The sequence below is a fragment of the Amia ocellicauda genome, unplaced genomic scaffold, assembly GCF_036373705.1.
Source record: "Amia ocellicauda isolate fAmiCal2 unplaced genomic scaffold, fAmiCal2.hap1 HAP1_SCAFFOLD_114, whole genome shotgun sequence".
NCBI classification, from domain to species: domain Eukaryota; kingdom Metazoa; phylum Chordata; class Actinopteri; order Amiiformes; family Amiidae; genus Amia; species Amia ocellicauda.
The window spans coordinates 114,547-142,230 of record NW_027102679.1 but is presented as its reverse complement, the minus strand read 5'-3'; the positions used below and the strand labels follow the sequence as shown (position 1 = coordinate 142,230).

General features: G+C 43.8%; 1 long non-coding RNA gene across 4 annotated transcripts in view; it reads left to right on the top strand.

Moving 5' to 3' along the window:
• Positions 1–27,684, top strand: part of LOC136721328 (uncharacterized) — a 60,231-nt gene that overhangs the window by 26,099 nt on the left and 6,448 nt on the right. For 2 of the 4 annotated variants that reach the window (XR_010805890.1, XR_010805887.1), the window contains exons 6-13: positions 17,761–17,850; positions 18,017–18,156; positions 19,898–19,986; positions 20,079–20,192; positions 20,547–20,636; positions 20,803–20,942; positions 22,684–22,773; positions 22,866–22,979. This is a non-coding gene — a long non-coding RNA (uncharacterized LOC136721328). Of the gene's footprint in view, positions 1–17,298; positions 17,407–17,760; positions 17,851–18,016; positions 18,157–19,897; positions 19,987–20,078; positions 20,193–20,546; positions 20,637–20,802; positions 20,943–22,683; positions 22,774–22,865; positions 22,980–27,684 lie in introns of those variants that run through there. The other 2 variants (XR_010805889.1, XR_010805888.1) reach the window with 2 other exon arrangements.

The window sequence follows — 27,684 nt, the reverse complement described above, 5'->3', positions numbered from 1 at the left end:
TTCAGTGATCTAAATGTCGGTTGATGTGTGATTTTTCTCCGGATGTGTTCCATAGTGATGTGTGTTTGGGAAACAAAGATGTCTGATTAGTCCAAATCCGCCTGCTTTCAAGGAGATTTTGAGCTCAGTTTTTCATCTTCAAAACGACTTTCAGTGACAGCTGGTAGAGCATCGCTGTGCTTCGGGGGTTTCACGTGAGCAGACGGGTGAGGCGCAGCGCCAGAGGAGAGTCCATGCGTGAGGCCGGTCAGCACCGGCCGGTGTGGGCAGCGGTCAGAACTCCAAGCACCGAGATGCTTCGGCGGGCTGTAGTGCAGCGCAAGCCGGAGGAGGAGCCCCTCAGATGGGCGGAGTCAGGACTGGGGCTTCTGCAGTAAAAGCTATGTCAAAATTACTGACGTCCGCACTGCCTTTAAGGGTGGGTACGAAGGGAGGCTTCACCTTCTTTTCCAGAAGCCCTTGCCAATCCACACTCTGAAAAGAGAAGGAAGAAAGAAATGGATAAAGGATAAAGTGGCGCGACCTTTATGTAAAAGAGCGGCCATAAAACGGACGTGTCCGCCAACGTACTCTGAAGAAGGGATGCTTCTTTACTTCCTCTGCACCGCGTTTACTGGCTCCAAGGCGCTTGCTGGGATTTTTCTTCATGAGCTGCAGAGGATTCAAAACAAGAAGGAGACGCACGTTATTCTCCATCAATGGACTTAAAGTTGAAACATGATGTTAAAAATAAGTTCTCATAATTTGAAGTGCAAATGAGCGTTTGTGCATTGTTATTGTGAGCCTCGCTCCACTGCTGCACAGTCACTGGGTATTCCTCCAATTGTGTAACATTTAAATAACAGTGACATCCATTCACTATGGTTGGTAGCAAGATACCGAGGGACAGACTGGAGGAAAAACGTGTCTCAACAATAAATAACCCTGGCATACAGACCTTTTTCATGATGAAGATGGACTCTGACAAGAGGAACGCAGGATAGTCCACTTTCATGTGCACAATATTGTGAAGCACCTGGTTTCTATTTTCACCCGGGAAAGGAGTCTATGGGCACAAGAAGAAAGAGAGGAGAGCACATTAAAGGGTTACTCCAGACCCAAACTTTCAATATTCACATTCTGAGCATTCGGGAATGCAAAAGCCACACACACAGATCTTGTAAAAAGTCAATTCACAACTTAGACATGACTTATTAAAGCAGATCAATTATAGACACAAAGTCTGCAATAATGGAATCCTACTGAAAACCAAACCTGGTTAACAAAACGTCCTGAAGGAGTTGCTATCGTAACCTGGCAATAAAGGTGTGTTTCGGTTGTGTGTGCATGAGCGATCTGTATGAAATAAAATACTGATGTGTTTCAGCTTCTGCAACTATAATGTTAGGTTTTCAAAAAGTCTAATTAAGTCCTCAAGGATTGAATGAAATCCTACCTGGCCCTTGGTGGTATAGATTTAACTTTGCCTTGATGGCACTCAATGAAATCATTTTAATCATAATGAAACCACGAGAGGATCATGATCTTACCTCAACAGAGGCCTACTGCTTTCACTTTAATACTGCATTAGCTTATATATGAGGCTCTTGAATGGCTGAACCAATAAAAGCTTTCGCTAAGAGCAGTTTGCTCCCTGAAGTCCAGATAATGCCTCAAGCTGTGGCACACAATTGGCCAAAAGTCACAGAGATTCGACAGATTAAAAGAGTGCAACAGTTACCCCTGTGACTGGCTTGTGGACCGACTACACTACAGCCTTATCGGGAGACGTTTAACACTTTTCCAACTGAAGTCTTAAATTTGAAGTTCTGTTAAGAATACCCACCTCGCCAACCAGCATCTGAAAGATGACCACACCCAGCCCCCACCAGTCCACTGCCCGGGTGTACGATGATTTGGTGAGGACTTCTGGGGCGTAAAAGTCTGGGGTGCCGCACACTGTCCTAGTTCGGTCTTTATAGCCCATGCCTAGGAAGGAAAATTAAGAGGATTCCGGAAAAATATCACATTGTAAATTAAATATACAAATAAAAAAAATTAAATTATACATATACTAGGAAATCAAGAATTTTAATGTACCTTCCTTACACAGACCGAAGTCTGCAATTTTGACATAGCCAGCTGCGTCAAGCACCAAGTTGTCCAGCTTTAAGTCCCTGGAATAAAAATACAGTATAATCACTTGGATTGCAGAATATAGACAGAGCCTGCCAGGAACACAAGAACTATTCCCCTGTCAACAATGAACAGAAACATACATTTCTCAAACTTGTTGCATTCAGGTACATGTCTGCACTGATTTTAGGACATGACTTCTATTATGAGGACTTGTGAGTGTCACAATAAATCATTTTCAAAATCTAAGAGAAATTCAGTGGGTGAATAGTTTAGGTTGGGTTTGATCTCAGTGAGACTAGATTTTTTCTTGCTTGTATATTGTACAAATGGCTGATGTGTGATAACTTACCTGTATACGATCTTCCGCTCGTGCAGGAACTGCAGGCCGTGCACCACACAGGCAGCAGAAAATCTGTTCAAGAAAAGACACCAGCGACACAAAAAGCAGTTTTTAAGCTCGGACTGCACTCGAGTGTGAATGAGCCGACAATTTCCTGTCAATGCAGGAACTCCAGCAACCTATGTTATTGGATCTAAAAGACAATACGAACAAAAACTGTCAATCTGGTCAACTGTCAATCTGCATACCTTCTGTAATAATGTAAATGATTAGTTGTGCTTTGTTTTGTTATTCGGAGGTTGTGTGCCAATGGTCAGGAATAATAATGTGCAATAATTTCTGAATATATAGGTGCACAGTTCTGAAACATTATTATTGTTATTTTAGGTTTTGTTTTCCGATTCACTTAATCATTTCAGACTTTCAGGTCCAGTCCATTGTATTAATCTATTCAAACTTCATCGGAAAGACTTGATTTTGATGACACAGTTCTTCTCCTAATTAGTACATTTTATACACTGTACAGGTCTGCAGTGAATGCTAGTTTCCCCCAAGAAGTATTGGACATATAGCAGATATATGAAATGGTTTAGCCCAGCAACTTAGTCTTGGAAACCCAGAGGAAAATTATATTGATTTTATTCACTGCAGAACCTGAACACCTGTTATTTTGAGATGTTTTGACATTGGCCTCCTTAGTAGTATGGATACTGTGTTTGAAATCAGTTAGAGTCATTTATTTTTGTATTTAAATTATTGAACCTACTGTGAGTACAGTATGCATAGCACATCATTTTTCTATTCTGCTTTTTACAGCCATTAGCACAAATGATTCATGACCTATTTTCCCCCCTCCCAGTCTGATTTTCATTTAGGCAAATTTTCTGGACTGATGTCCATGACCAGACTCATCAGATATGTCACTGTGTCTTTCCTTTACAGGCCATCCATAGTGTGTCATTCTCCTCCGGATGATTCACAGTTACAGAAAACAGATGTGATATTTCAGGAATGGTGAAGTCCTATTCTAAGAGATATTCAAGATGTTCCTTGGACATATTGACTCTTTGTCACCACTCCTCATTGTCATTTTTCCCAGTCTGATTTTCCATTAGGCATGTGTATGTGTACATAGACGTAAAGTTATTGTCCCACACAAATGATACCATCAAAAACATACTGTCCAAGTATGGCAATAGTAAAATACATCAGCATGGTTTTACGCATTGTGGGATGAGGGCTCAACCAACACTATAGTGTTTTCTTAAGGCCTGTTGATCCAATTGGGACACTTTTGTGAGGACTTGGCATAAACATTGTCCAGCTACAGTGTTCCTTGTCCTGCGTCACTCTGCCTTAAGATGGTAATCATAAGTTAATTTTGAAGCAATACAAAACATACTTTCAATCTGAACACAATGGAGCAATACCTTAAAATCTGTTTACAAGTGTAAAGCAATGTATATTACTAATAGTGTCTAGTAAAGCACTGCATCACCTTGTATTTCAATAAAGGGGAAATGTATATCTTGGTCTCAAAACTGTTTTACTCCAATTTTCAGAAAATGTGATGGTGTTTGTAACAGTGATTGAGCAGATATGGTGTAGTTTTATGAAAATAACACAATCTTAAATACCGGTGACCGGTCACTGACCTGCTAGAGCCAGAGCAAAACGTCTTACTCACAAGGAATGACAGTGGCACAGTTTGAACGTGAATTTGTTCATTCAAACAACTGTATAACAGCGTGTAGGGGAACTCAGGACTACATTAAACTTTATGTCCTCAGAAGAGAGGTGCTCCACAGATCTTTAGGAGAAAGCATTTGTTCCATTTGTCAAGCAATCACAGAAACAGGGGCTGCATGGAATGAATTGGTCAGATATCCATTATGAACACCTGACTGTTACATCTGATTCAGCTCTCATTGTGATCGCTCAACAGGAGCACTGCTGGCCACAGTGTCTCACCTCTGAGGCACTGACGTGGCTTTGGTTTTCATGGCTACAATATCCTTGTATCCAGACTGATTATTCAAGCTATCGGAAATCAGATTGTTGGAAAAACAAGGGAGATCTATTGAATATAAAGCAAAATCTAACTGTTTGGATGTTTGTTTTTGCATGAGATGGATGTCATTGAAATAGATGCCATCAATCAAAGTACCACACTGCCAAAACTCATGTCTTACTACAAGATTATTTTGGCTTCTGTGAAGATCCGTGGGCCCAGAATTGTTTTCTTGCTGAATTCTTCTTGGCTCAAAAATGTATTCTCATCCCATGGTTATGCCAATTCCAGTCAGAATGTACATTATTTCTTGTGTCCAGAAATTAGTCCAATAAAACAAGTTACCTGTTTTCTTGAAGCAAGAGATTGGTTAATTCCCTCAAGATAATGTTTTCTTAAAACTTTATTTTACAAATACTTTCTTAACCAAGTGCAAGAATAAAATCAAAGGAACAAAATTAAGGATGCAAAACAAACACACAGAAAACATCAATGGGCTGTTGAATTAAATTGAAGATTTAATATATTCATCCATCAAAACACACATTTCAGATAATGTACAAACTGGAGCAGCATCACACTCTTTTTCTTTTTCAAGCCAGTTGGAGCAGATGTTCCTGCAGAAAAGAGATTTGGCACAATCTGAAGAGCCTTGCTTGTCTTCTTCTCTGGAGCAAAGAACAAACCTGTAACTCTGGCATTAATAGTATTAATTTTAAATAAGTGGCATGCATGATGATTCAGTTATTTCATTGCTGACTTTTAAGCACATCTGTGAAACAAGATGTCACAATGTTACACTGCCAGACGATTTCACAATACAGTATGTCCTGACCTGACAGGTATCTTTATTCAAGTTCATTTTGTATTTGGGCTGTTCCTTATTGTACAGTATAAGATATGTCCTCACATGCAGTTTGTGTGAGCAGACGGCAAAGATAATTCCACTTAAGGCTTATTTTATACAATAGGAGACACATGTGATGAACGGGCTTGAGCTGTCATGCCGTGTTTAAAACTGAAACCCCAGTATACCATAACGCCGTTAATGTATGTGTGTGTGTTACGAGGACAGTTGGATGTAAATAGTTTTGCTCATTATCCATCTCTATTTCTCTGTCTAGTTAATTCTTCTATATTTTAGAATTTAAACTCCATCTAACCTAATAATCCAACTCTCCTTCAAGTCCACACACACATGCGCGCATATAAACAGCAGGAGTTGATTATTCAAATCACGCCGTTATAGCGAAGTGCCAGAAGATGCATACTCTACATAATTACTTGGAAGTTTGCATGCAAGGTATTATCCCATTAGCCTGACAGAAATGATGATTCGTGTTGATGATGCTGTGCATAGATTCTGTACAAATGGAGAGTTTGTTTTGTTGTCTTTCTTCCCTACCTCTGTAATGGGGGTGGACTCTTCCATTTCTGGGGAATGAGTATAAATGCTGTACGAACAGACACGAAGGGGTCTTCTCTTTCTGCTGCTGAACAGGAAGGGTCACTAGCAATCAGTGGTGCTGTTTTCGTTGTGCCTAAGGCCATTTTTACTTTTATTTCGAGTTTTTTTTCATTAGTACTGGTTTCGTTTTTTTTTTCTTTGTTTTATGTCTATTTCACTGAATTTTTGGAATAATTTTGGTTCAAAAATGCTGTCTTGAATTTCTGGACTCCAAAGACAAAGTAAAATCAATTTTTCCATCCCAATGTTGCCGACTGTATTAAGAATTCTTGTTGAAAAAGCCAGTATTGATGATTGAAATTAGGAGACCCAGATTCGGCAATTTTAACACTTTATTAAATACCGTGCATTTGTTCACAGGAAGGGGAAATGTAGTTTCTAATGGATAGCTTTTATTAGAGAATTTTGTCGTTTCTTTTGTTAGGGGATTTTAGTGTTTTATTCCCCCTGAATATTAAAGGCAGGTTTTAGTATGTTTTATTATATTTATTCCCGTTGTGTACAGTTCCTCGTGGTGTCTTTGATTAAACTGCCCTAGCACAGTCTTCTTGCCCTGTGCATGTGAAATGAACCCTGTATAAATCAAGTTAAATGCCAAGTTAAGTGGCCTCCACCTGTGTTAAACTCTAGTGATTCACATGATTTCAGGATCAATTCAGCAGTTCCTGTAGGTTCCCTCTGCTTGCTGGTGCAAATCAAAGCAAAGACTCAACCGTGAGCACCAAGGAGCTTTCAAGAGAACTCGGGGACAAAGTTGATGAAAGGCACAGATCAGTGGATGGCTTTAAAAAATATCAAAGGCCATGAGTATTCCTTGGAGCCGGTCAAGATTATTATTAAGAAGTGGAAAGTGTGTGGCACCACCAAGACCCTGCCTAGATCAGGCCGTCCCTCCAAACTGGGTGAATGAGAAAGAAGGCTGAACTGAGAGGCTACCAAGAGGTCAATGGCAACTTTGCAAGAGCTCTGTGCTTTTATGGCCAAGACTGGTCTAATGGATGTGACAACAATATCCCAAGCACTAAACAAATCTGGCACGAAGGAAACTCAAGAAAGAATCCTGTTTTGGGAGATTCTGTTTTGTTTTGTGGTCTGAAAATGGCCTACACTGACACAACAAAATATACAAAGTTCAAGGGGGTGTAGACTTTCTAAAAGCACTGTATATATACATACATATGCACACAGTATATTCATAATGCCAGTTCAACATTGATTTGAAATGCTTTAGACTCTTGTAACAACAATCTGAACTCTGTAGTTGAACTTTTCCACATTATTTACCGAAACAAAGAGCGTGTGGTGGAAGAGAGTTCTGGAGACGGGAGTTCGAATCAGAATTGATTACGTGCTCGGGAGGGACAGCGCTACACAGAACTCAAAAGATTTTAGGCTAGCATGACACTGTTCCCCAAAAGTTTTAAGATAGAACAAAGCTTTTATACCCCCTCTGGGACATACCCTCATGGGGTTTTAACATATTATAATCAGTGTCTGAATGGTCATTTCTAATAACTAGCAGTGATTTCATTGGGATTCTAAACTAAGCCTTCCCATCTCATCAATATTATACTCATTACTCATGAATAATAATCATTCACCTCTAAATTGCCAGCATTGGAAGGTAATTTGCAGATAATACGTTGCAAGAAAGGAATGTGAAATGCTGAACTCCAAGTTAGGAGTAACAGCTCACCAAGGACAAAGGCAGGATAGGATGTTAATATGTTTCCCCCACACGTGTTCAAATAATTATTAAACGTTGTACTAGTTAAACAGTCAGCATAGCTTTCTAAATTTCCAGGAGCATGCTTTGATATCCTCACCAATTACTCCCTGATGTAACAGCCTTTTCAAGTCAGATAATCTATACAGTAGATAGTTCAAGCTGTGAAAGCAATTTGCCAATTAAGAATGCACAGTGATGCCAAAACCAACAATTAAAGCTGACCTCCAATGGTGCTTTCTTCCTTAAGCTAGATATGTTACTTTCAAAGCCAAATATGCCCTCTGCTGTTCTGATTCTGCTATTAAACACTGAAAAATGTATCTTTTGCAGATACTGTACATGCACTATACATTTTGCCTCAATTGAAACAGAACAGAACCGAAGCAAAACAAAACTAAAGTTTGTAGAGATTTTGACTTATTTAAAGACAGCTCAGACTTGGATCTCTTACTGGTAATAAATAAAGCTTATTGATAAACTAAAACTAAAATTATGATGAAAGGAATGTGGAAAAACTTGGCTGCAGGATTTGAAGGTGACATCCACATTAAAATGAGAAAAATGGTGAAAGGAGCTATTTCTCCCATAAAATTATTAACATTAAAATGTAGCAGCAGCATTTGTATCTCATACCCTTCTTCTGATTGAGGCTGTGCTTTTGGTTCCTCTATCTTTAAATTCAGGTGATACATATATTTCTCACATGATATCTAGGCCTGGTTGTACCCGCCGGCTATTTCCCAGGTTATAGCTGATATGATGACATTTTGCTGATTATCAATGTTTAAAACTCTCTTCTAGAAAGGTCACCTCAGGACTTTATATTCCTTGCGTTCCAGGACGACTGATCTCACTTAATAATCTCTTTCACTAAAGAGGATCTCCAGAGGATTCCTGATATTCCTTTCAGTACATTCGATTCAATGGTAAAGCTTTGGTTTTATATGTCCTACATTAGTGCCGTTGTGATGTTACATTATAATTAAAACATGTCTGTATTATCATATACATAGTGTTAAAGATTCATAACATTTTATTTATTTGCCTATTTCAAACGATTAAGTAGGAGGGATCACAAATCCATCCCAAGTGGCAGCAACTAATAAAAGACTACAGAAAGTGTTCTCTCAGTCAAGGAGGATGCACAAAATAATGATTGATGGGACGTGAATAAATGTCATTCTTGTGCTTTTGGAAAAACATGCGATTAGTTGAAAAACATATGAGATTGATCTGTGCAGTGTTTTACATTTGACATTTTCTTATATATTTGTTTTTGTTACAAGTTATCAAGGGATTTTATAGATGTGGTGGTCACTATACAGTGGCAAGAAAACCCTTTATGAACCCTTTGGAATTACCTTACTTTAATTTTCCACACTGCACTGTCAATGTTTAAATGATGTATTCAATATAGACACGACAAATACAATGATGTGTGTGTTATTTGTTTAAGCAGACTGTGTATGTCTACGGTTGTGACTTAGTGGAAGATCAGATCAAATCTGATGACAAATTTATGCAGAAATCCAGGTGATTCCAAAAGGTTCACATACTTTTTCTTGCCACAGTATATTATAAAGGACTATTATAACTGTATATATGAACCAGATGAGAATAATCATAGGACAAACAGAGACCTGAAACAGTCTAAGAGCACAATCAAGCCTGTGCCTATTTGCTCATTGTGCCACTTGAACTCTGTGGGGTTTACAGGAGTGGGAAACTCTCAGGTTGTGATCATTTTATGGTGGAACCCTTTAAATAAGACTGTACTTCCACACCAAATTACAGCATTTAGGAGTCAAACACCTGCTGACTTTTCCATTGGAACCGGTTTAGTGTTGAGGCTCAACGTTGTCGTACAAAGTTTGATTTGAAGTTCTAATAAACCCCTTCTGAATTGCTGCTGACCTTAAAATATGACACTAATTTTCGAATCTAACTAATATTCTAATAGACGATGTAGGATACCCCTCCATCATTAACATCCATTAACATCGTGGTCCCCCCTACATACGCCACTGGTCAGGACCTTTGTGGACTGATGGACTTCAGACTGCACATGACGGGGTGCTGCTGACTAGGACTAAGCCTGGGGCAACAATGTGTAAAACTAAGCGTCTGTCATTGTAAAAAATGGGTTTGAGAAATGCAGGTCTGCTTGACTATTTACAAAGTAATTCATGAATTTAGGCTAACGAACAGGTAGATTATTACTGTAATGTGAGAACTACAGATACACCTAGTATGCCAGCAATTGTGTTTAATACATCGCAGGGGGAAGCATTTCTAATTCACAACATGCTGTGTGCATGACATTGTAATGCATGTTCAATCTCCTCAGGAGCCCTATGGGAGTATTTTGGGGAGGCATCCTCAGCTCAACCAAGACTTACTGTTTGCACTTTGCATCTGGCTGACTTATGCCATTTCAATGTTCATTTCATGTCATTGTTCAGTGGACGTTTCAGAATATTTTATACTCTTATACTATGACGCTGTTAATAGCTTATCTGTTACCTTGTCAGTTCTTCAGGCTGTTTGTCATGTGTTACAGTTCCATATAGTTCCATCTAGTGGCCAAATATCATAATGCAATTGTGCTGTTCCAAACTTGTGTTATTCATTATAAGCTTTATTGACGCGAATGTTCATATGTATAGTTTAACCAAAGCATTGTTCATTCATGTTATATATAGCAAGATTCTTACAGCTCCTTCACAGTAACAAATCGCATCCGTATTGACTCAATACATTGTTCTCTCCATAACGGGACGATTCCGTATTGTAAGGGACGGGTGGCAACTCAAACACCGACTCACACTGTAAATAACCTGCAGCTGCATTAACTCACCCAGGACTGATCACGCTGCGTCATGACGTCACTGGCGTGCGTGTGCCGCGTCACTCGTATGTGGTTCTCTTTGGAGGTGAGTCGCGTTTCTATTTACTGAACATTTATACACACACGGGCTGTGACTCGATACTGAACACAATGCAAGCGACGAAACATAAAAACATAAACGTCTGAAACAAAACTAGTCATTCCCTATGATAAAGATCTAGGTATTTAAACATGTTTACATTCAAAATATGAGTCGTTTTTCAGCGCAATCTGCTCCTGTCCTCCTCCATGAAACAGTTTCACTGCTTGCCCTTTGTTGAGAAGCACTAGCTGCGATTCAACGCGATTAGAGCGACTATAATGTCAGACTGGACGCCGTTTCTCGACTCGTCGAGTGCGGCCAGCGACTCCGAGGCCCACGGCGGCCTCCCTCCTGCAGCGCCGAGGTATATAGCGCCTTCAGCGGCCCAATGTAAAGATCACTATTGCACAGCTCAATACTTGTGTATAATGACATGGATGAAGCGAGAAATGACACTTGACAATATAACTCAACATACAGTATGCACTTCTCCTCAGTTTCTCTCCATTCAGCACCAATATCCAGGGCCTCTTATGAGCTGATCCGCAGGCTGTAAAATGAGCAATGTGTCAAACTGCTGTGCAACGGGAGTCTTATTCCTCCCCTGCTGTCACAATCCCTGTTGATTGTTTGTGCGATGAGGGGAAGATATGAGCAACATGTCTAATGTGTGAATTACTGCCTTTTTAATGATCATTATCTGCAGCCCGAGACATCGTAAGAGGCGGCCTGATGGAGGGGTGTTGGAAGAGCGTAGGAAGGTCAGTGTCTGTGAGGAATTTCTGAATGTCCTGTAGCCTCCTATAGCATACAGTACAAACAGGGCCGCTCGGCCGTCTTGTTTCATTGTGAATGTGTGTGTAAAACATGTTCACTGGTTTCCCCTCTGAGGGTTTGTACTGCATTTGCAGAAATGTACACAGATAACAGATTGATCAGCAGCAGCAGCAATGAATAGTTTTCTCTGCAGGTCTATCAGATGAGTGACACCCATCTGTGTGCTCGTTGTCATTCCTCTTTATGGGTCTTCTCAGGTTTTTCATTTCACAGTTATAGTTTGGGAATCTTAAATTGAATCTGTTTTTCGGAGCTGAAATCAAACTCGGCTGTTGTGCCGACATTTGAAACTACCAAGCGCCAAAGCCGGTCATTGTAACCGACAGCTCTTTAGCAGCTGTGATATGACAATCAAAGGCAAACTATCGCATACAACTCGTACGTTTTATTCATGAACATCATATCCAACATCTGTATAGCACAACTGGATTATTTAAATTGATATATGATCCTAAAAAAATCATATTATTGCTCTGAATAACAAAGCACTTTTTCTAAACGTGCACACTGCAGTCAAAACATGAATAACCATACAGCCTACAATAAGCACAAAGCTCAAAAACGGCATACAATAAAGGAATGAAACAAGTGTTAACGTAAATATTGTTTATATAATAATCATGCTCAAAAGCAATATGTTCTAGTTGAAGAATAACTATTGCGTTTATCAAAACATAATTGTACACTAAAGTAAACATTTGCAACACCATGTAAACTTTGTTTTCAACATACAGTGCTTGTATTCACTGTAGCTTTGTATTTCAAGAAACGATTGAGTATATATTTAGCCTGCATACCTGACAGCTCGTACAGTCCTCACAGGACAGTTTCTGCACTTTCCCTGCATGAGCTCGTACCTCACACTGCATTTTGACAGCCCTGTCCAGGTGAACACTTCTGCTCCACGAATGTATAGCATCGCAATAAATGCTCCTCTGCTGATAATGTCCCTGAATCATTATTTTGCGTGCGATGTGTCTGCGTTATTGCGCTCTGTACTACGTGCAGTAGCAATCGTGTTTTGATCAGTAGAGGAAAAACACTCGGTGCCATTTGGACCTGTGTTTCACTCACAATGTTTTCACAACACTGACACAAACCCATGAATGATCTGTCATTCCCAGTATCAATGATGTCCCCTGAATCAGTCATGTTCATATACACGGCATTTCCAAAAGGCGCTCTCTTCAGTCTCCGTTTCCAATCCATGTCTATTTGCAGGGTAATCACTGTATCCGCTCAATCTGACTACAATTGTAAGAACACACCTGTAATGCTGTACAATGCGTGTGTTTTTCAAGCACATGAAATACTGTAGACAGGTAGAGATCGCCACTTGAGCGCCAGACTGACTGCATTGTAAAGGAAAGGCAGGATTATGTGTTATATTTGATTTCTTATGTATGTAAATGACTGGTCAGAATAACCCAATTTTGGCTATTCTAGGTAAATGTATTCTAGATAAACGTATTTATTTTAGCGTTTATGCAGCTAAAACGCTGTAGGCATGTTTAGGACATATAGTTAGGAAAAGTCAGGAATGGGTATGCGCTGTGTATTTAGGAACACAGTAATTCAAATTTGAATAACCAAATCGGTCAAATTGACCGGCTCGGCTCTTCTAGTGTTTAAACAACATTAAACCCCACAGCTGGAGAAAAACAACAGCATACAAATGTAGCTGCTTTAATGGGACACTTTAAATGTGTGCTTTTCCATTTCCTTCTCCTTCTCTTTCAAACAATCAACATGACAGAAGCGGAAGCGCCAGAAGGCAGACAGGACGGACCGTGGAGAGACCAGTGCTCAATCTGCACCATCCACACCGGACCTGTCCACCTCGGCCCCTGCTTTCTCCCCCTCTCCCTCTCCCTCCCCCTCCACTTTTCCCTCCCCCTACACCTCCACCTCTCCCTCTCCCTCCACCTCCACCTTTCCCTCCCCCTGTCCCTCCCCCTACACCTCCACCTCTCCCTCTCCCTCTCCCTCCACCTCCACCTTTCCCTCCCCCTGTCCCTCCCCCTACACCTCCACCTCTCCCTCTTCCTCTCCCTCCACCTCCACCTCTCCCTCCACCTCCACCTTTCCCTGCCCCTCCCCCTACACCTCCACCTCTCCCTCCCCCTGTCCCTCCCCCTACACCTCCACCTCTCCCTCCCCCTGTCCCTCCCCCTACACCTCCACCTCTCCCTTCACCTCCACTTTTCCCTCCCCCTGTCCCTCCCCCTACACCTCCACCTTTCCCTGCCCCTCCCCCTACACCTCCACCTCTCCCTCCCCCTGTCCCTCCCCCTACACCTCCACCTTTCCCTCCCCCTGTCCCTCCCCCTACACCTCCACCTCTCCCTTCACCTCCACTTTTCCCTCCCCCTGTCCCTCCCCCTACACCTCCACCTCTCCCTCTCCCTCTCCCTCCACCTCCACCTTTCCCTCCCCCTGTCCCTCCCCCTACACCTCCACCTCTCCCTCTTCCTCTCCCTCCACCTCCACCTTTCCCTCCCCCTCTCCCTCCACCTCCACCTTTCCCTCCCCCTGCCCCTCCCCCTACACCTCCACCTCTCCCTCTCCCTCCACCTCCACATCTCCCTCTTTCTCACCCTCTCACTCCCTCTCTCCCTCCCTCTTTCCCTCCTACTCTCTGTCTCCCTCTCTCTTGCCCTCTTTCTCTGATTTCTTCCACAGGAGCAGCGATCCCCTCCTGGTGGAAGTAGGACAAGCGGAGGAGGTTGAAGATGATGAAGATGTGGTGTTTGTGGCAGTGGTGCGCGCTGCTCAGACGGAGGAAGAGCGTCTGCAGGTCAGTGGCGTTGCTGCAGGCGCTGTGATGCTTGTGGCCGCTACACAGGTCCTGTCAGTGCTGCCATCCTCAGTGCCTGGCTCAGCAATTCAGTGCCCCTTCTGGTGGCGCTGAGAACAACTCAGTTTCGTGCTGTAGCGCTTGCTGATGTATGTGTTGTTTTCCACAGCTGGACAGAGAGCAGCAGCAGCAGCAGCAGCAGCAGAGCAGCTCTCAGAGCGCACAACCCGGACAGGACCCCCCTACCTCGCCTGTCTCCTCCCGCCCCTCCTCTCAGGTTAGTGTGGACCCTTCATCAGAAGGCGATGCGCCAGAGGCTGGGGAACATGAGGACTATCTCCTGGTCACTGTGGGAGCTGACGGACAGGAGCTGGAGGGTCATGATCAGTATCTCCTGGTCACAGTGGGAGCTGACGGACAGGAGCTGGGAGGTCATGATCAGTATCTCCTGGTTCCTGTAGCAAATGATGGAGAGGATCCTGGGGTACAGGAGTGGGAATTCCTGCCCGTGGGTAAGAAGTGGTTTCTCAGCAGGTGGTTTAGGCCAGAGATGTGTCTGAGTCAGACAGATGTTTTAGAGCAGGGTCCCCGCAGATTTGTAGTTTATTCTTGTTTTATGGGTAATTTCAGATATTGCTGTGTGCTGTTTTTCGCTTTGCTTTACAAACCCGCAGTGCTTTAAACCAGGCTTTGTGCTCTTGTTCCTGCTCAGACGACGATCTGGAACCTGGTGGTGCCTTTGGAGACGAGGGACTGAACGCATCGCAGATTGAACTCCTGCCCACCAAGCGGTTCGATCCGGCCCACAGTGGAGGGAAGACAGCGTGAGTTGCCCTCCTAGAGCCTATTGCTGAGTCAGAGCAAGTTCTCCTCACCGTGGGTCTCTAGACGCAGTGAAATCTAATGAAACTCACTTCCAGGCATCTGTTTCTAGAGGCAGAGTTGTGAGACCAGTGACCTGGGAGTCCCTGTTTGTAGATGTTGCTCCAAAATACAATCTCAGCTTAGACTGACCTAAGAGAGCATCGCAATAATGTAGTTATAAGCTTATATGGGCACATTTCTCTGGTCCCAATCTAATATGCTGGAATTAATATACACACAGTTCTACCAAGTATGTGTTGTACGTAATTAAGCAGAGTTTGGTCCCCTGGCTGAGCTGTGTCCAATACTGTTCTGTATTTCAGATGTCAAGTGTGCCTGATGGACTTCGACGAGGACGAGGAGCTGAGGACCCTGCCCTGCCTACACGACTACCACGTGCAGTGCGTGGATCGCTGGCTAGAGGTGAGCCCTCCCTTCATTCCTAGACTGTCTGTGTGGTTGGATACAGAGTACTGGGATTGATTTCACTGCAACTGTACTTCACGGTAGAGCGTGCCTTAAAAATACGATGACTCTCTGCCAGGGGATAAAATTAACTATTTTGGCCACTAGCCACTGTGTCTGGTAGAAGGAAAAGACTTACCAGCCTCTTGGTATTTTTACCAGCCAAAGGAAAACCTCAGCAAAAATGCAAGAGGGTGCGTAAATGTGTGGTGAACATGTTAAGACGTTGCATTTATTCAGGTAATTAACCAATCACCATAACAAAAGCTAATTGCACAACTGTATAGACTAGACAGGTGTGTTTGTGAGGGAAAAGGATCTGGATAGAAAAAGATGCTCCCACACAGTTTCTATTTGCAAGTGTTATAAGGTCTTTGATCAAATCATTGCATTGTTTTGAATTATAACACTTGCTAGTAGAGGCAGGAGCATCGTTTTCAAATGAATCAATCACATGTGCAATAACATGGTAGCTAATGGGGATCTGTATAAACGCACTAAACCAACACATGAGAAGGGGTGTTATATGGTGACACATTATTGCTCTTCATACTCCTCTTCCTCTTCAGTGCTACTCCCTTCTCTGGGTTTCTGCACGTCATTAAAAGGATTTCATTGGATTGGCTAGATATTCATAGAGTCACGGTCTGTGGCTGGGTAAAAAATATATCATCTCTAGGAATGATGACAGACAGTGATGTTGTTTCCAGTGGTCAATACCGCACGCCAGCAAAGACGCACTGTAAACAAACTGCACGTTTCTCTTCAGCAGAATCTCCGCTACGCAGCAGAAAATGCGTGTCTCTATCGCAAATCGTTTCAACACAAATGAATACGTTGTAATTGATGCAATTGATGAATACTTCTCTAACACAACCACTTTGTTAAATAAATATCTACATTATTAGAAGCCGTATGGAAATGGCATAATAATAGCAGACCTGTCAACTCGCACGCATCGTGTCAGACTCTTGTATTATTGTTTCCCAACATTATCACAACTGTTTATTGTCACAATTTCAAATTAACTATAAAGGTTCTGACTATTTGCTTCATAATGGAATATTTTGCAATTACAGATGTAAATGACTGACCAATAAGTTTTTATTTTAAATTTTTTATACATTTTCATCAATTGCAGTTTTGCAATGTGAGCTGCAATGAAAATGCCTTAACATTAGCGTCCTTGTGGCAATGTTTTCCGGTCACAACCGCGAAATACAAAATGTATAAGAACTATCTATAGCTAATTTATACAATATACTTGTCTAAACGATTGACTTTTCCTCTCCACACCACACTCACACTGACGCTCTGCGTTCAGAAACACAACTGTGCTTTCGAGTTCCAGTGAGTACAGAATAAAGAGCAATAGCTGGCTGTGTGTGTATTCATGTGTTTGTTGCTCCTCTTTCCTTTTCTGTCATATTATAATTCTGAAACACTTTGATCCAGGTAATTAAAAAGTTTGGCGGGTGGCGGGTTTTATTCACTGCTCTCTGCACAGGATGACACTACTAATTTTGTTTTGATTGATTTCTTCTCCTCCAGGACAACACATCCTGCCCCATTTGCCGATGGGATGTCAGATCAGCCTTCGAGTGACCAGTGAAGAGGCCCCCCCACCTCACGGCAAGAAATGTGAGTGTTCCCCCTTGTTCTGACAGCTGTATATATGTCTGTACATAGTATTATATTGTTTTGTTTCTTTACACTACACTTTACTACTGCAGCGGATCCCGCTAACTTCCAGTGCAGGACTCCTTCTGCTATAAACGAATCTGAAGAGAAGCAGCGAGAATGAGCTCCACCTTTTCTTATATAACAGGCCTTGGAAAGAGAAGTCTGTAAGTAAACTGTCGTTTTTAAATAATTATAGCCTGTTTTCACTGATTCAAGTGCTGTTTCACGTTAGTTTCACATTTTAATGTTTATTTAGTGTGTATGGTTACCATGACAATACATGAATTTATGCTGAGGACCGTTATAGGAAGTGTTAGCGCAATAGCCGTCTGTCATTCAAATTAGCTGACGTTTTTTTGTAATGTCTATATTTTTATATTTTACGATGTTCTATGCATATGATTGCCTTGTATATGCAAACAGTTGTATATTGATTTATTTTAATACTCTTTAAAACAAAGTGACAGTAAAAGTGGTTTTGAAGTTAATTTTGTTTTGATTGAATTCTTTTCCTCCAGGACAACACATCCTGCCCCATTTGCCTATGGGACGTCAGATCAGCCTTCGAGTGACCGGTGAAGAGGCCCCCCCACCTCACAACAAGAAATGTGAGTGTTCCCCATACACGGACATTGAAATCGTGCACATCTCAGAACACTTATTGCACTTAAACATACACTGTGCATGTTGGAACCATAGATTAAGTAATCAATACAAAAGTAAATAGTGCACTGTGCACATTGAAATAACAGCAACAACTAATAAACACTTTAGGTAAAAGACACCCACACCAAGAACCCTGGGCACTGCTGAGACATTGGAAGAGGCAGTCAGCCTGCTACGGCAGCACTTCACCGGGAGACAGCGGGTGCTCCTTCGGTGATACAAGCTACGGAAACGGCATCAGCGGCCGGGTGAGTCCATTCAAAGCTACGTGACTAACCTCAGGGATGTGGCTAGATCGTGCCACTACGGGGTGCTTCGGACCAGATCGTACGCGATCAGCTTATCATCAGGGATAATTCAGCCAGTATATGCTGCACCCTAGATCTCCAACTTGGCCATCGCCACAAAGAAGTCCGGGGGGCTCCGCATCTGTGTTGATCTGCGCTCTGTCATCAAGGCAGTCATCCCAGACAGATACCCTTTGCCCACAGCGGAGGAGTAAGCTCGACTTGCATCAGGGCTATCTCCAGGTGCCCCTCCACCTGGCCAGCCGAGATCTCACAGCTCTTGTCACACACGCAAGGTGTTCAGGTATACACGAATGCCCTTTGGGCTTAGCTCTGCCCCCAGCTGTTTCCAGAAGGTGATGACCACTGTCCTGGCAGGGATCCAAGGGGTCGCAGTGTTTCTGGATGACATTCTGGTCCATGCCCCTGACCTCTCTGCCCACAATGAACATCTCCACTGGCTTTTCACCGCTCTCCAGGAAGACCATCTGACGCTCAATGGGGAGATGTGTACATTTGCAGCACCAGCCATTGACTTTGTGGGTTTTCAACTGACTGCCAAAGGGATTGTGCCTCTCATGTGAAACATAGAGGCAATCCACAACATCCCAGAACCCACCTCTGGCTCCCAAGTGGCCTCGTTCCTGTGGATTACTGCCTTCTACCTCCGATTTCTGCCTCAATATTCCCAGACTACAGCACCCCTTCGCCAGCTCCTTAAGAAGGAGGAGCCGTGGAACTGGACCTCAGCCTGCACGGCAGCGGTCTGTGCGCTCAAAGCACAGCTCACCACGCCTCCTGTCCTGGCCCATTTTGACCCATTCAGCCCTACTGTGGTCTCATGTGACGCCTCAGCTGGGGTGGTGGGAGCAGTTCTGTCTCTGCCGCAGGATGGAGGGGAACGACCAATAGCCTTCGCCTCCAAGGCCCTGACCCCCACGGAGCAGCGCTATTCTGTTGGCGAGGGAGAGGCCCTTGCCTGCATCTGAGCCTGCGAAAGAGGAGCTGAAAAGTGAATCAGAGAGGGACCCTGTCCTGACAGCTCTCCACACCTACATACGCACAGGATGGCCAGGAGGAGCTGGCTCCGTTTGCAAGGGTGAGATATCTGTGTCTCCAGGGGGCTGTGCACTGTTGTTCCAGGCAGCTTGTGTGCGCGTGTCCTCACAATCAAGCAGAGATCAAGAGACCTGATGTGGTGGCCAGGCATTGACCAGGATATTGAGGCTATGGTCAGGGACTGCACACCACGTCTGCTCCGTGGAAAACTGGACCGCCTGTCCAGGCCCCAATGCAGCCCCTCACGTTGCCGTCCCGCCCGTGGGAACACCTACAACTCTGCGGGGAGATTCATGGCCAGGCAGAACCTCACCACCAACGCTTCCTACTGGTGGTGTACGAGCTTCACTCAAAGTGATGAGAGGATAAGAGGTCAGGAATGTTTGGAAATGACGACTGGTTGCTCCTGTGTGATTTATAATGTCAGTTGTGTGTGCTGTGTCAGCTGCACTGATAACTGAAATTCATATTGTTTCCACATCAAGCAACATCATTAATTAGTATTGCTGTTGAGTGAGAAAAACACACGATTTCCATTGCCAATCGTTTAATCCTAGGAGATCTGTTTTATTGCAGTCAAATCAGTGGATTTACACTTTGAGACATTTTGAAGTTAATTTTGTTTTGATTTCTTCTCCTCCAGGACAACACATCCTGCCCCATTTGCCGATGGGATGTCAGATCAGCCTTCGAGTGACCAGTGAAGAGGCCCCCCACCTCACGGCAAGAAATGTGAGTGTTCCCCCTTGTTCTGACAGCTGTATATATGTCTGTACATAGTATTATATTGTTTTGTTTCTTTACACTACACTTTACTACTGCAGCGGATCCCACTAACTTCCAGTGCAGGACTCCTTCTGCTATAAACGAATCTGAAGAGAAGCAGCGAGAATGAGCTCCACCTTTTCTTATATAACAGGCCTTGGAAAGAGAAGTCTGTAAGTAAACTGTCGTTTTTAAATAATTATAGCCTGTTTTCACTGATTCAAGTGCTGTTTCACGTTAGTTTCACATTTTAATGTTTATTTAGTGTGTATGGTTACCATGACAATACATGAATTTATGCTGAGGACCGTTATAGGAAGTGTTAGCGCAATAGCCGTCTGTCATTCAAATTAGCTGACGTTTTTTTGTAATGTCTATATTTTTATATTTTACGATGTTCTATGCAGATGATTGCCTTGTATATGCAAACAGTTGTATATTGATTTATTTTAATACTATTTAAAACAAAGTGACAGTAAAAGTGGTTTTGAAGTTAATTTTGTTTTGATTGAATTCTTTTCCTCCAGGACAACACATCCTGCCCCATTTGCCTATGGGACGTCAGATCAGCCTTCGAGTGACCGGTGAAGAGGCCCCCCCACCTCACAACAAGAAATGTGAGTGTTCCCCATACACGGACATTGAAATCGTGCACATCTCAGAACACTTATTGCACTTAAACATACACTGTGCATGTTGGAACCATAGATTAAGTAATCAATACAAAAGTAAATAGTGCACTGTGCACATTGAAATAACAGCAACAACTAATAAACACTTTAGGTAAAAGACACCCACACCAAGAACCCTGGGCACTGCTGAGACATTGGAAGAGGCAGTCAGCCTGCTACGGCAGCACTTCACCGGGAGACAGCGGGTGCTCCTTCGGTGATACAAGCTACGGAAACGGCATCAGCGGCCGGGTGAGTCCATTCAAAGCTACGTGACTAACCTCAGGGATGTGGCTAGATCGTGCCACTACGGGGTGCTTCGGACCAGATCGTACGCGATCAGCTTATCATCAGGGATAATTCAGCCAGTATATGCTGCACCCTAGATCTCCAACTTGGCCATCGCCACAAAGAAGTCCGGGGGGCTCCGCATCTGTGTTGATCTGCGCTCTGTCATCAAGGCAGTCATCCCAGACAGATACCCTTTGCCCACAGCGGAGGAGTAAGCTCGACTTGCGTCAGGGCTATCTCCAGGTGCCCCTCCACCTGGCCAGCCGAGATCTCACAGCTCTTGTCACACACGCAAGGTGTTCAGGTATACACGAATGCCCTTTGGGCTTAGCTCTGCCCCCAGCTGTTTCCAGAAGGTGATGACCACTGTCCTGGCAGGGATCCAAGGGGTCGCAGTGTTTCTGGATGACATTCTGGTCCATGCCCCTGACCTCTCTGCCCACAATGAACATCTCCACTGGCTTTTCACCGCTCTCCAGGAAGACCATCTGACGCTCAATGGGGAGATGTGTACATTTGCAGCACCAGCCATTGACTTTGTGGGTTTTCAACTGACTGCCAAAGGGATTGTGCCTCTCATGTGAAACATAGAGGCAATCCACAACATCCCAGAACCCACCTCTGCCTCCCAAGTGGCCTCGTTCCTGTGGATTACTGCCTTCTACCTCCGATTTCTGCCTCAATATTCCCAGACTACAGCACCCCTTCGCCAGCTCCTTAAGAAGGAGGAGCCGTGGAACTGGACCCCAGCCTGCACGGCAGCGGTCTGTGTGCTCAAAGCACAGCTCACCACGCCTCCTGTCCTGGCCCATTTTGACCCATTCAGCCCTACTGTGGTCTCATGTGACGCCTCAGCTGGGGTGGTGGGAGCAGTTCTGTCTCTGCCGCAGGATGGAGGGGAACGACCAATAGCCTTCGCCTCCAAGGCCCTGACCCCCACGAAGCAGCGCTATTCTGTTGGCGAGGGAGAGGCCCTTGCCTGCATCTGAGCCTGCGAAAGAGGAGCTGAAAAGTGAATCAGAGAGGGACCCTGTCCTGACAGCTCTCCACACCTACATACGCACAGGATGGCCAGGAGGAGCTGGCTCCGTTTGCAAGGGTGAGATATCTGTGTCTCCAGGGGGCTGTGCACTGTTGTTCCAGGCAGCTTGTGTGCGCGTGTCCTCACAATCAAGCAGAGATCAAGAGACCTGATGTGGTGGCCAGGCATTGACCAGGATATTGAGGCTATGGTCAGGGACTGCACACCACGTCTGCTCCGTGGAAAACTGGACCGCCTGTCCAGGCCCCAATGCAGCCCCTCACGTTGCCGTCCCGCCCGTGGGAACACCTACAACTCTGCGGGGAGATTCATGGCCAGGCAGAACCTCACCACCAACGCTTCCTACTGGTGGTGTACGAGCTTCACTCAAAGTGATGAGAGGATAAGAGGTCAGGAATGTTTGGAAATGACGACTGGTTGCTCCTGTGTGATTTATAATGTCAGTTGTGTGTGCTGTGTCAGCTGCACTGATAACTGAAATTCATATTGTTTCCACATCAAGCAACATCATTAATTAGTATTGCTGTTGAGTGAGAAAAACACACGATTTCCATTGCCAATCGTTTAATCCTAGGAGATCTGTTTTATTGCAGTCAAATCAGTGGATTTACACTTTGAGACATTTTGAAGTTAATTTTGTTTTGATTTCTTCTCCTCCAGGACAACACATCCTGCCCCATTTGCCGATGGGATGTCAGATCAGCCTTCGAGTGACCAGTGAAAAGGCCCCCCCACCTCACGGCAAGAAATGTGAGTGTTCCCCCTTGTTCTGACAGCTGTATATATGTCTGTACATAGTATTATATTGTTTTGTTTCTTTACACTACACTTTACTACTGCAGCGGATCCCGCTAACTTCCAGTGCAGGACTCCTTCTGCTATAAACGAATCTGAAGAGAAGCAGCGAGAATGAGCTCCACCTTTTCTTATATAACAGGCCTTGGAAAGAGAAGTCTGTAAGTAAACTGTCATTTTTAAATAATTATAGCACGTTTTTTTGTAATGTCTATGTTTTTATATTTTACGATGTTCTATGCATATGATTGCCTTGTATATGCAAACAGTTGTATATTGATTTATTTTAATACTCTTTAAAACAAAGTGACAGTAGAAGTGGTTTGAGACTAGCTAGGCCCTTTTTTCCTGTTAGCTCGTGATTGAAATCTATCTGTCTACATTTGTAATCGTCTGTGTGTGCGGATCATTTTCTAACACGGATTTCAGAGTACAAGCGCTCCTGCCTCCTGATTCTGTATTGAAAAGCTGTTCACTGTCTGCCAAGCCTTGTACTTCAGACGCATTGTGAGGGCAGAACACTAAAAACACTGACTACACGGTGGGCCCAGCTACAGGAGGAGTGGATCCATTCTGCACATCAGCATCCAACCTCTTCGGCCATCAGACACTGCAGAGAGGTAACCCGTGACCTGTCTGTTGGTCCTTCAGGAAACCTGCAGAAAAGTGACATAATCTCCCTTCATCAGAACAACATTCTAGGCTACAAAGGAAAGATTAGCAGTGTAGGAGAACAACCACACAGCCAGAGAGGGTCCGATCAAACTCCCCTGCTGTCTCACCAGCCACAACCACGCTCTGCTGCTGCTCCCAAAGAATATTCACCTGCTACAGCAGGAGCTACAGACCTAACGAAATACCGGATACGTCGTCAAATGGTGAGTTCTGGCCTTCTGAAATTTGACGACCTCCCAGAAAACGAATGGGCCTGGAAGTTATACTTCCATAGCAGCACCCAATACTTAAATCTTACAGCCAGAGAAGAGCTAGACCTCCTCTCCAAATGGCTCGAGCCCGAGTCATCTGAGCAGGCCAGGAGAATCAGATCAGTGCATGTTCACAATGCAACAGCAGGGCTCGCGATGGTATGGCAGAGACTGGAAGACTGCAGTGGTGCACCAGAAGTTATCGAATATGCACTTCTGAAGAAAACTGAACATTTTCCAAAAATAACAAACAAAGACCATCAGAAGCTGAGAGAGCTTGGAGACATGCTTCTAGAGCTGGAGGCAGCAAAAGGGTTTCGGCGATGTCCTCCTGCCCCAGTAACTATGTACTTACATAAAAGGTCTGGACCAGGTTCAGGTTCTGGATGGACCACACCTCGCTGACCTAGCTTCTGAAATGTAAGGAGCCAGAAGGACAGATGGCTGCCTGTGAGGTGTTGGACTCAGTGGGAGAGGTGTGAAGACCCGGGGGCATGTGGTGGTGACCTTGCCGGCCCCGAGTGGAGCTGGGCCCCCCTCCAGACCACGAAGGGCCCAGCGAGCCAGTGCAGCCTCAGCAGACTGGCAGCGAAGAAGAGGAGGAAGACCGTCCTTCACCCTTCAGCCCACACAATATGTAAACAGGCTACACGTAAAAGTAATGTCCCAGCCCACCCCAATGCAGTACAGTTTTCCCTTGTGACAGACTGGACAGTGAATGATGCAAAGAAGCCACAGGAAGCACCCTTAGTTAGTCCCTGTCTAACCCCCCCACTCCACTCTAACTGCTCTAAAGGGGAGAAACAAGCAAACAGTGGCCCGAGACCCCACTTATCTTGCTGACGCTGCAGAGTTATAGCAAAGTCGGAATTGCAGCTCCTCTTCGCCACAGTCCAGTACATTCCAGTCTAGTCGCTGATTTCAGAGCCTCTAGTCTCCTTTCCTGATGCTCTCTTGCTCCCTTGCAGTCGTAATCAAGTTCTTGTCCCGGCACCTTTCCCTGCACGCTCTCGTCAGCCCAGTCTCGTCTCCCTTCTTCTAAACCAGTCCCAACTTTTATAGACACCTCATTATCTCCTAACATCCCACACCTGAAATCATTCACCCTCTACCCAACAGGGAGCACAGCCTCCAACCACCTCCCTCCCCCCTACACATCACAACACTATTACACCATCTATAATATTACACCACCTTCTATAATCTTCTATACACCAAAATATTACACCACACACACACACACAGCTATCAATTTACACATAGTTGCCTTACTTCCACTGTACACACAACCCTCACACCCAGCTGCTATATAGGCTACACATCTTAATCTAGACAATCAAGTGTCTATTCGATTTGTTAGCTGGCATATTCGTAGCATTGATGTACTGTCCAAAAGAGTAGCAGTCATGAACCACCTTGAAAATCTCAAAACAGATTCCTGTCTTTTACAGCAAACACACTTATTAGATTCTGATCACTCAAAATTAACCAAAATATATTTTTTAACCAGGTATACTGAGCATCACGAAACAAATACTGCTTTGGGAAACTGCTAAAGTAGTACTGAGAGGGAAGATAATATCATTTTCATCAAACAAAAGAAAAAAAAAATAGAGATCAAGAGACCAGCACTTCTGGCACATATCATCACCTGTATTTATGAAAATAGATCCCTTTATGAAATAGAATCCCTTTATCCTCCGCTAATATCACATCTCTCGGTATCAACATCTCAACCAAGCTATCAGAGCTCTTTCATGTCAATTTGATTTGAATCACAATTCATGGATATATATTGAACAATCAGAATGTTTTGTTGGTCACCTCCCATTCATGACCAAATCCATTAAAAAACAGCCTTGCTTTAACAATATAAAGCAGCAGGGACCTGTGATTTCCCCTCTCCCTATCCATGCCGCGATCCGCAACTTGGAACTTGGACCGCACCTCGGCAGCACCCCCCCTCACGGCACTTTTTTCTTTCTTTCATGGAGCCCTAAAATCCAGGCTATGCCCCTGATCTTGCTTTCAAAATGGTACAGACTTCTAATGAATATAGATCCCGCTATTTATCTTCCAATCACCCAGTGGGAATCTGACCTAACAATTACAACTGATAACAACTTCTGGACACAGATTTGCTCCAACACCTTTTCTGTGTCAACATCCACCAAGATGCACCTACTCCAGTACAAGGCCATTCACAGAGCACAGATCACACAGTATGAGATGTGTCCAGTGAGCTTCACTGATAAAGACACCTGTACTTATTGAACCCTTAATACCCCAGACACTTACCTCCACGCCTTATGACAACGCCGCCCAGTTCAACATCATAACGGTTATGTCATTCATTTTGAATTGTAGCATCCCATTCTCTCCACCATTATGTTCACTAGGTGACCTCTCAGACAATAACACTCAATCACATCATACCAATCTCATTGTTGTCACTCTAACTATCAATCCTCCTGAACTGGAAAATGAGAGAAAATAAGAGTTTTATTTATATACCTATATCATATATATATATATATATATATGTATATGTATCTGTCAAGTTTAACATTTGGTTACAATAAAGCAATGATTGTTTGACTAAAAGACTGTGTTACTCTTATTATTGTTCAATAGTTTGGAAAGACATTGGAATGCTGGCCTGGGAATCTAGAGAATCATTCCACTGCCACACAGAAAGCGCTTTTATTTCACAAGCTTTTGAAAATCCAACAGAGTTGAGTGCTTTTCTAGAAATGTTTAAACTGCTCACAGATACACTGTAGTTTTTCTGTAGCAGAAATTATGAATTGTTACAGTGAGGGAATAAAGTATTTGATCCCCTGCTGATTTTGTATGTTTGCCCACTGACAAAGAAATGATCAGTCTATAATTTTAATGGTAGGTGTATTTTAACAGTGAGAGACAGAATAACAACAAAACAATCCAGAAAAACGCATTTCAAAAAAGTTATAAATTGATTTGCATGTTAATGAGGGAAATAAGTATTTGACACCTTCGACTTAGTACTTGGTGGCAAAACCCTTGTTGGCAATCACAGAGGTCAGACGTTTCTTGTAGTTGGCCCCCAGGTTTGCACACATCTCAGGAGGGATTTTGTCCCACTCCTCTTTGCAGATCCTCTCCAAGTCATTAAGGTTTCGAGGCTGACGTTTGGCAACTCGAACCTTCAGCTCCCTCCACAGATTTTCTATGGGATTAAGGTCTGGAGACTGGCTAGGCCACTCCAGGACCTTAATGTGCTTCTTCTTGAGCCACTCCTTTGTTGCCTTGGCTGTGTGTTTTGGGTTATTGTCATGCTGGAATACCCATCCACGACCCATTTTCAATGCCCTGGCTGAGGGAAGGAGGTTCTCACCCAAGATTTGATGGTACATGGCCCCGTCCATCGTCTCTTTGATGCAGTGCAGTTGTCCTGTCCCCTTAGCAGAACAACACCCCCAAAGCATAATGTTTCCACCTCCATGTTTGATGGTGGGGATGGTGTTCTTGGGGTCATAGGCAGCATTCCTCCTCCTCCAAACACGGCGAGTTAAGTTGATGCCAAAGAGCTTGATTTTGGTCTCATCTGACCACAACACTTTCACCCAGTTCTCCTCTGAATCATTCAGATGTTGGCAAACTTCAGACGGGCCTGTACATGTGCTTTCTTGAGCAGGGGGGTCTTGCGGGCGCTGCAGGATTTCAGTCCTTCACGGCGTAGTGTGTTACCAATTGTTTTCTTGGTGACTATGGTCCCAGCTGCCTTGAGATCATTAACAAGATCCTCCCGTGTAGTTCTGGGCTGATTCCTCACCGTTCTCATGATCATTGAAACTCCACGAGGTGAGATCTTGCATGGAGCCCCAGACCGAGGGAGACTGACAGTTATTTTGTGTTTCTTCCATTTGCGAATAATCACACCAACTATTGTCACCTTCTC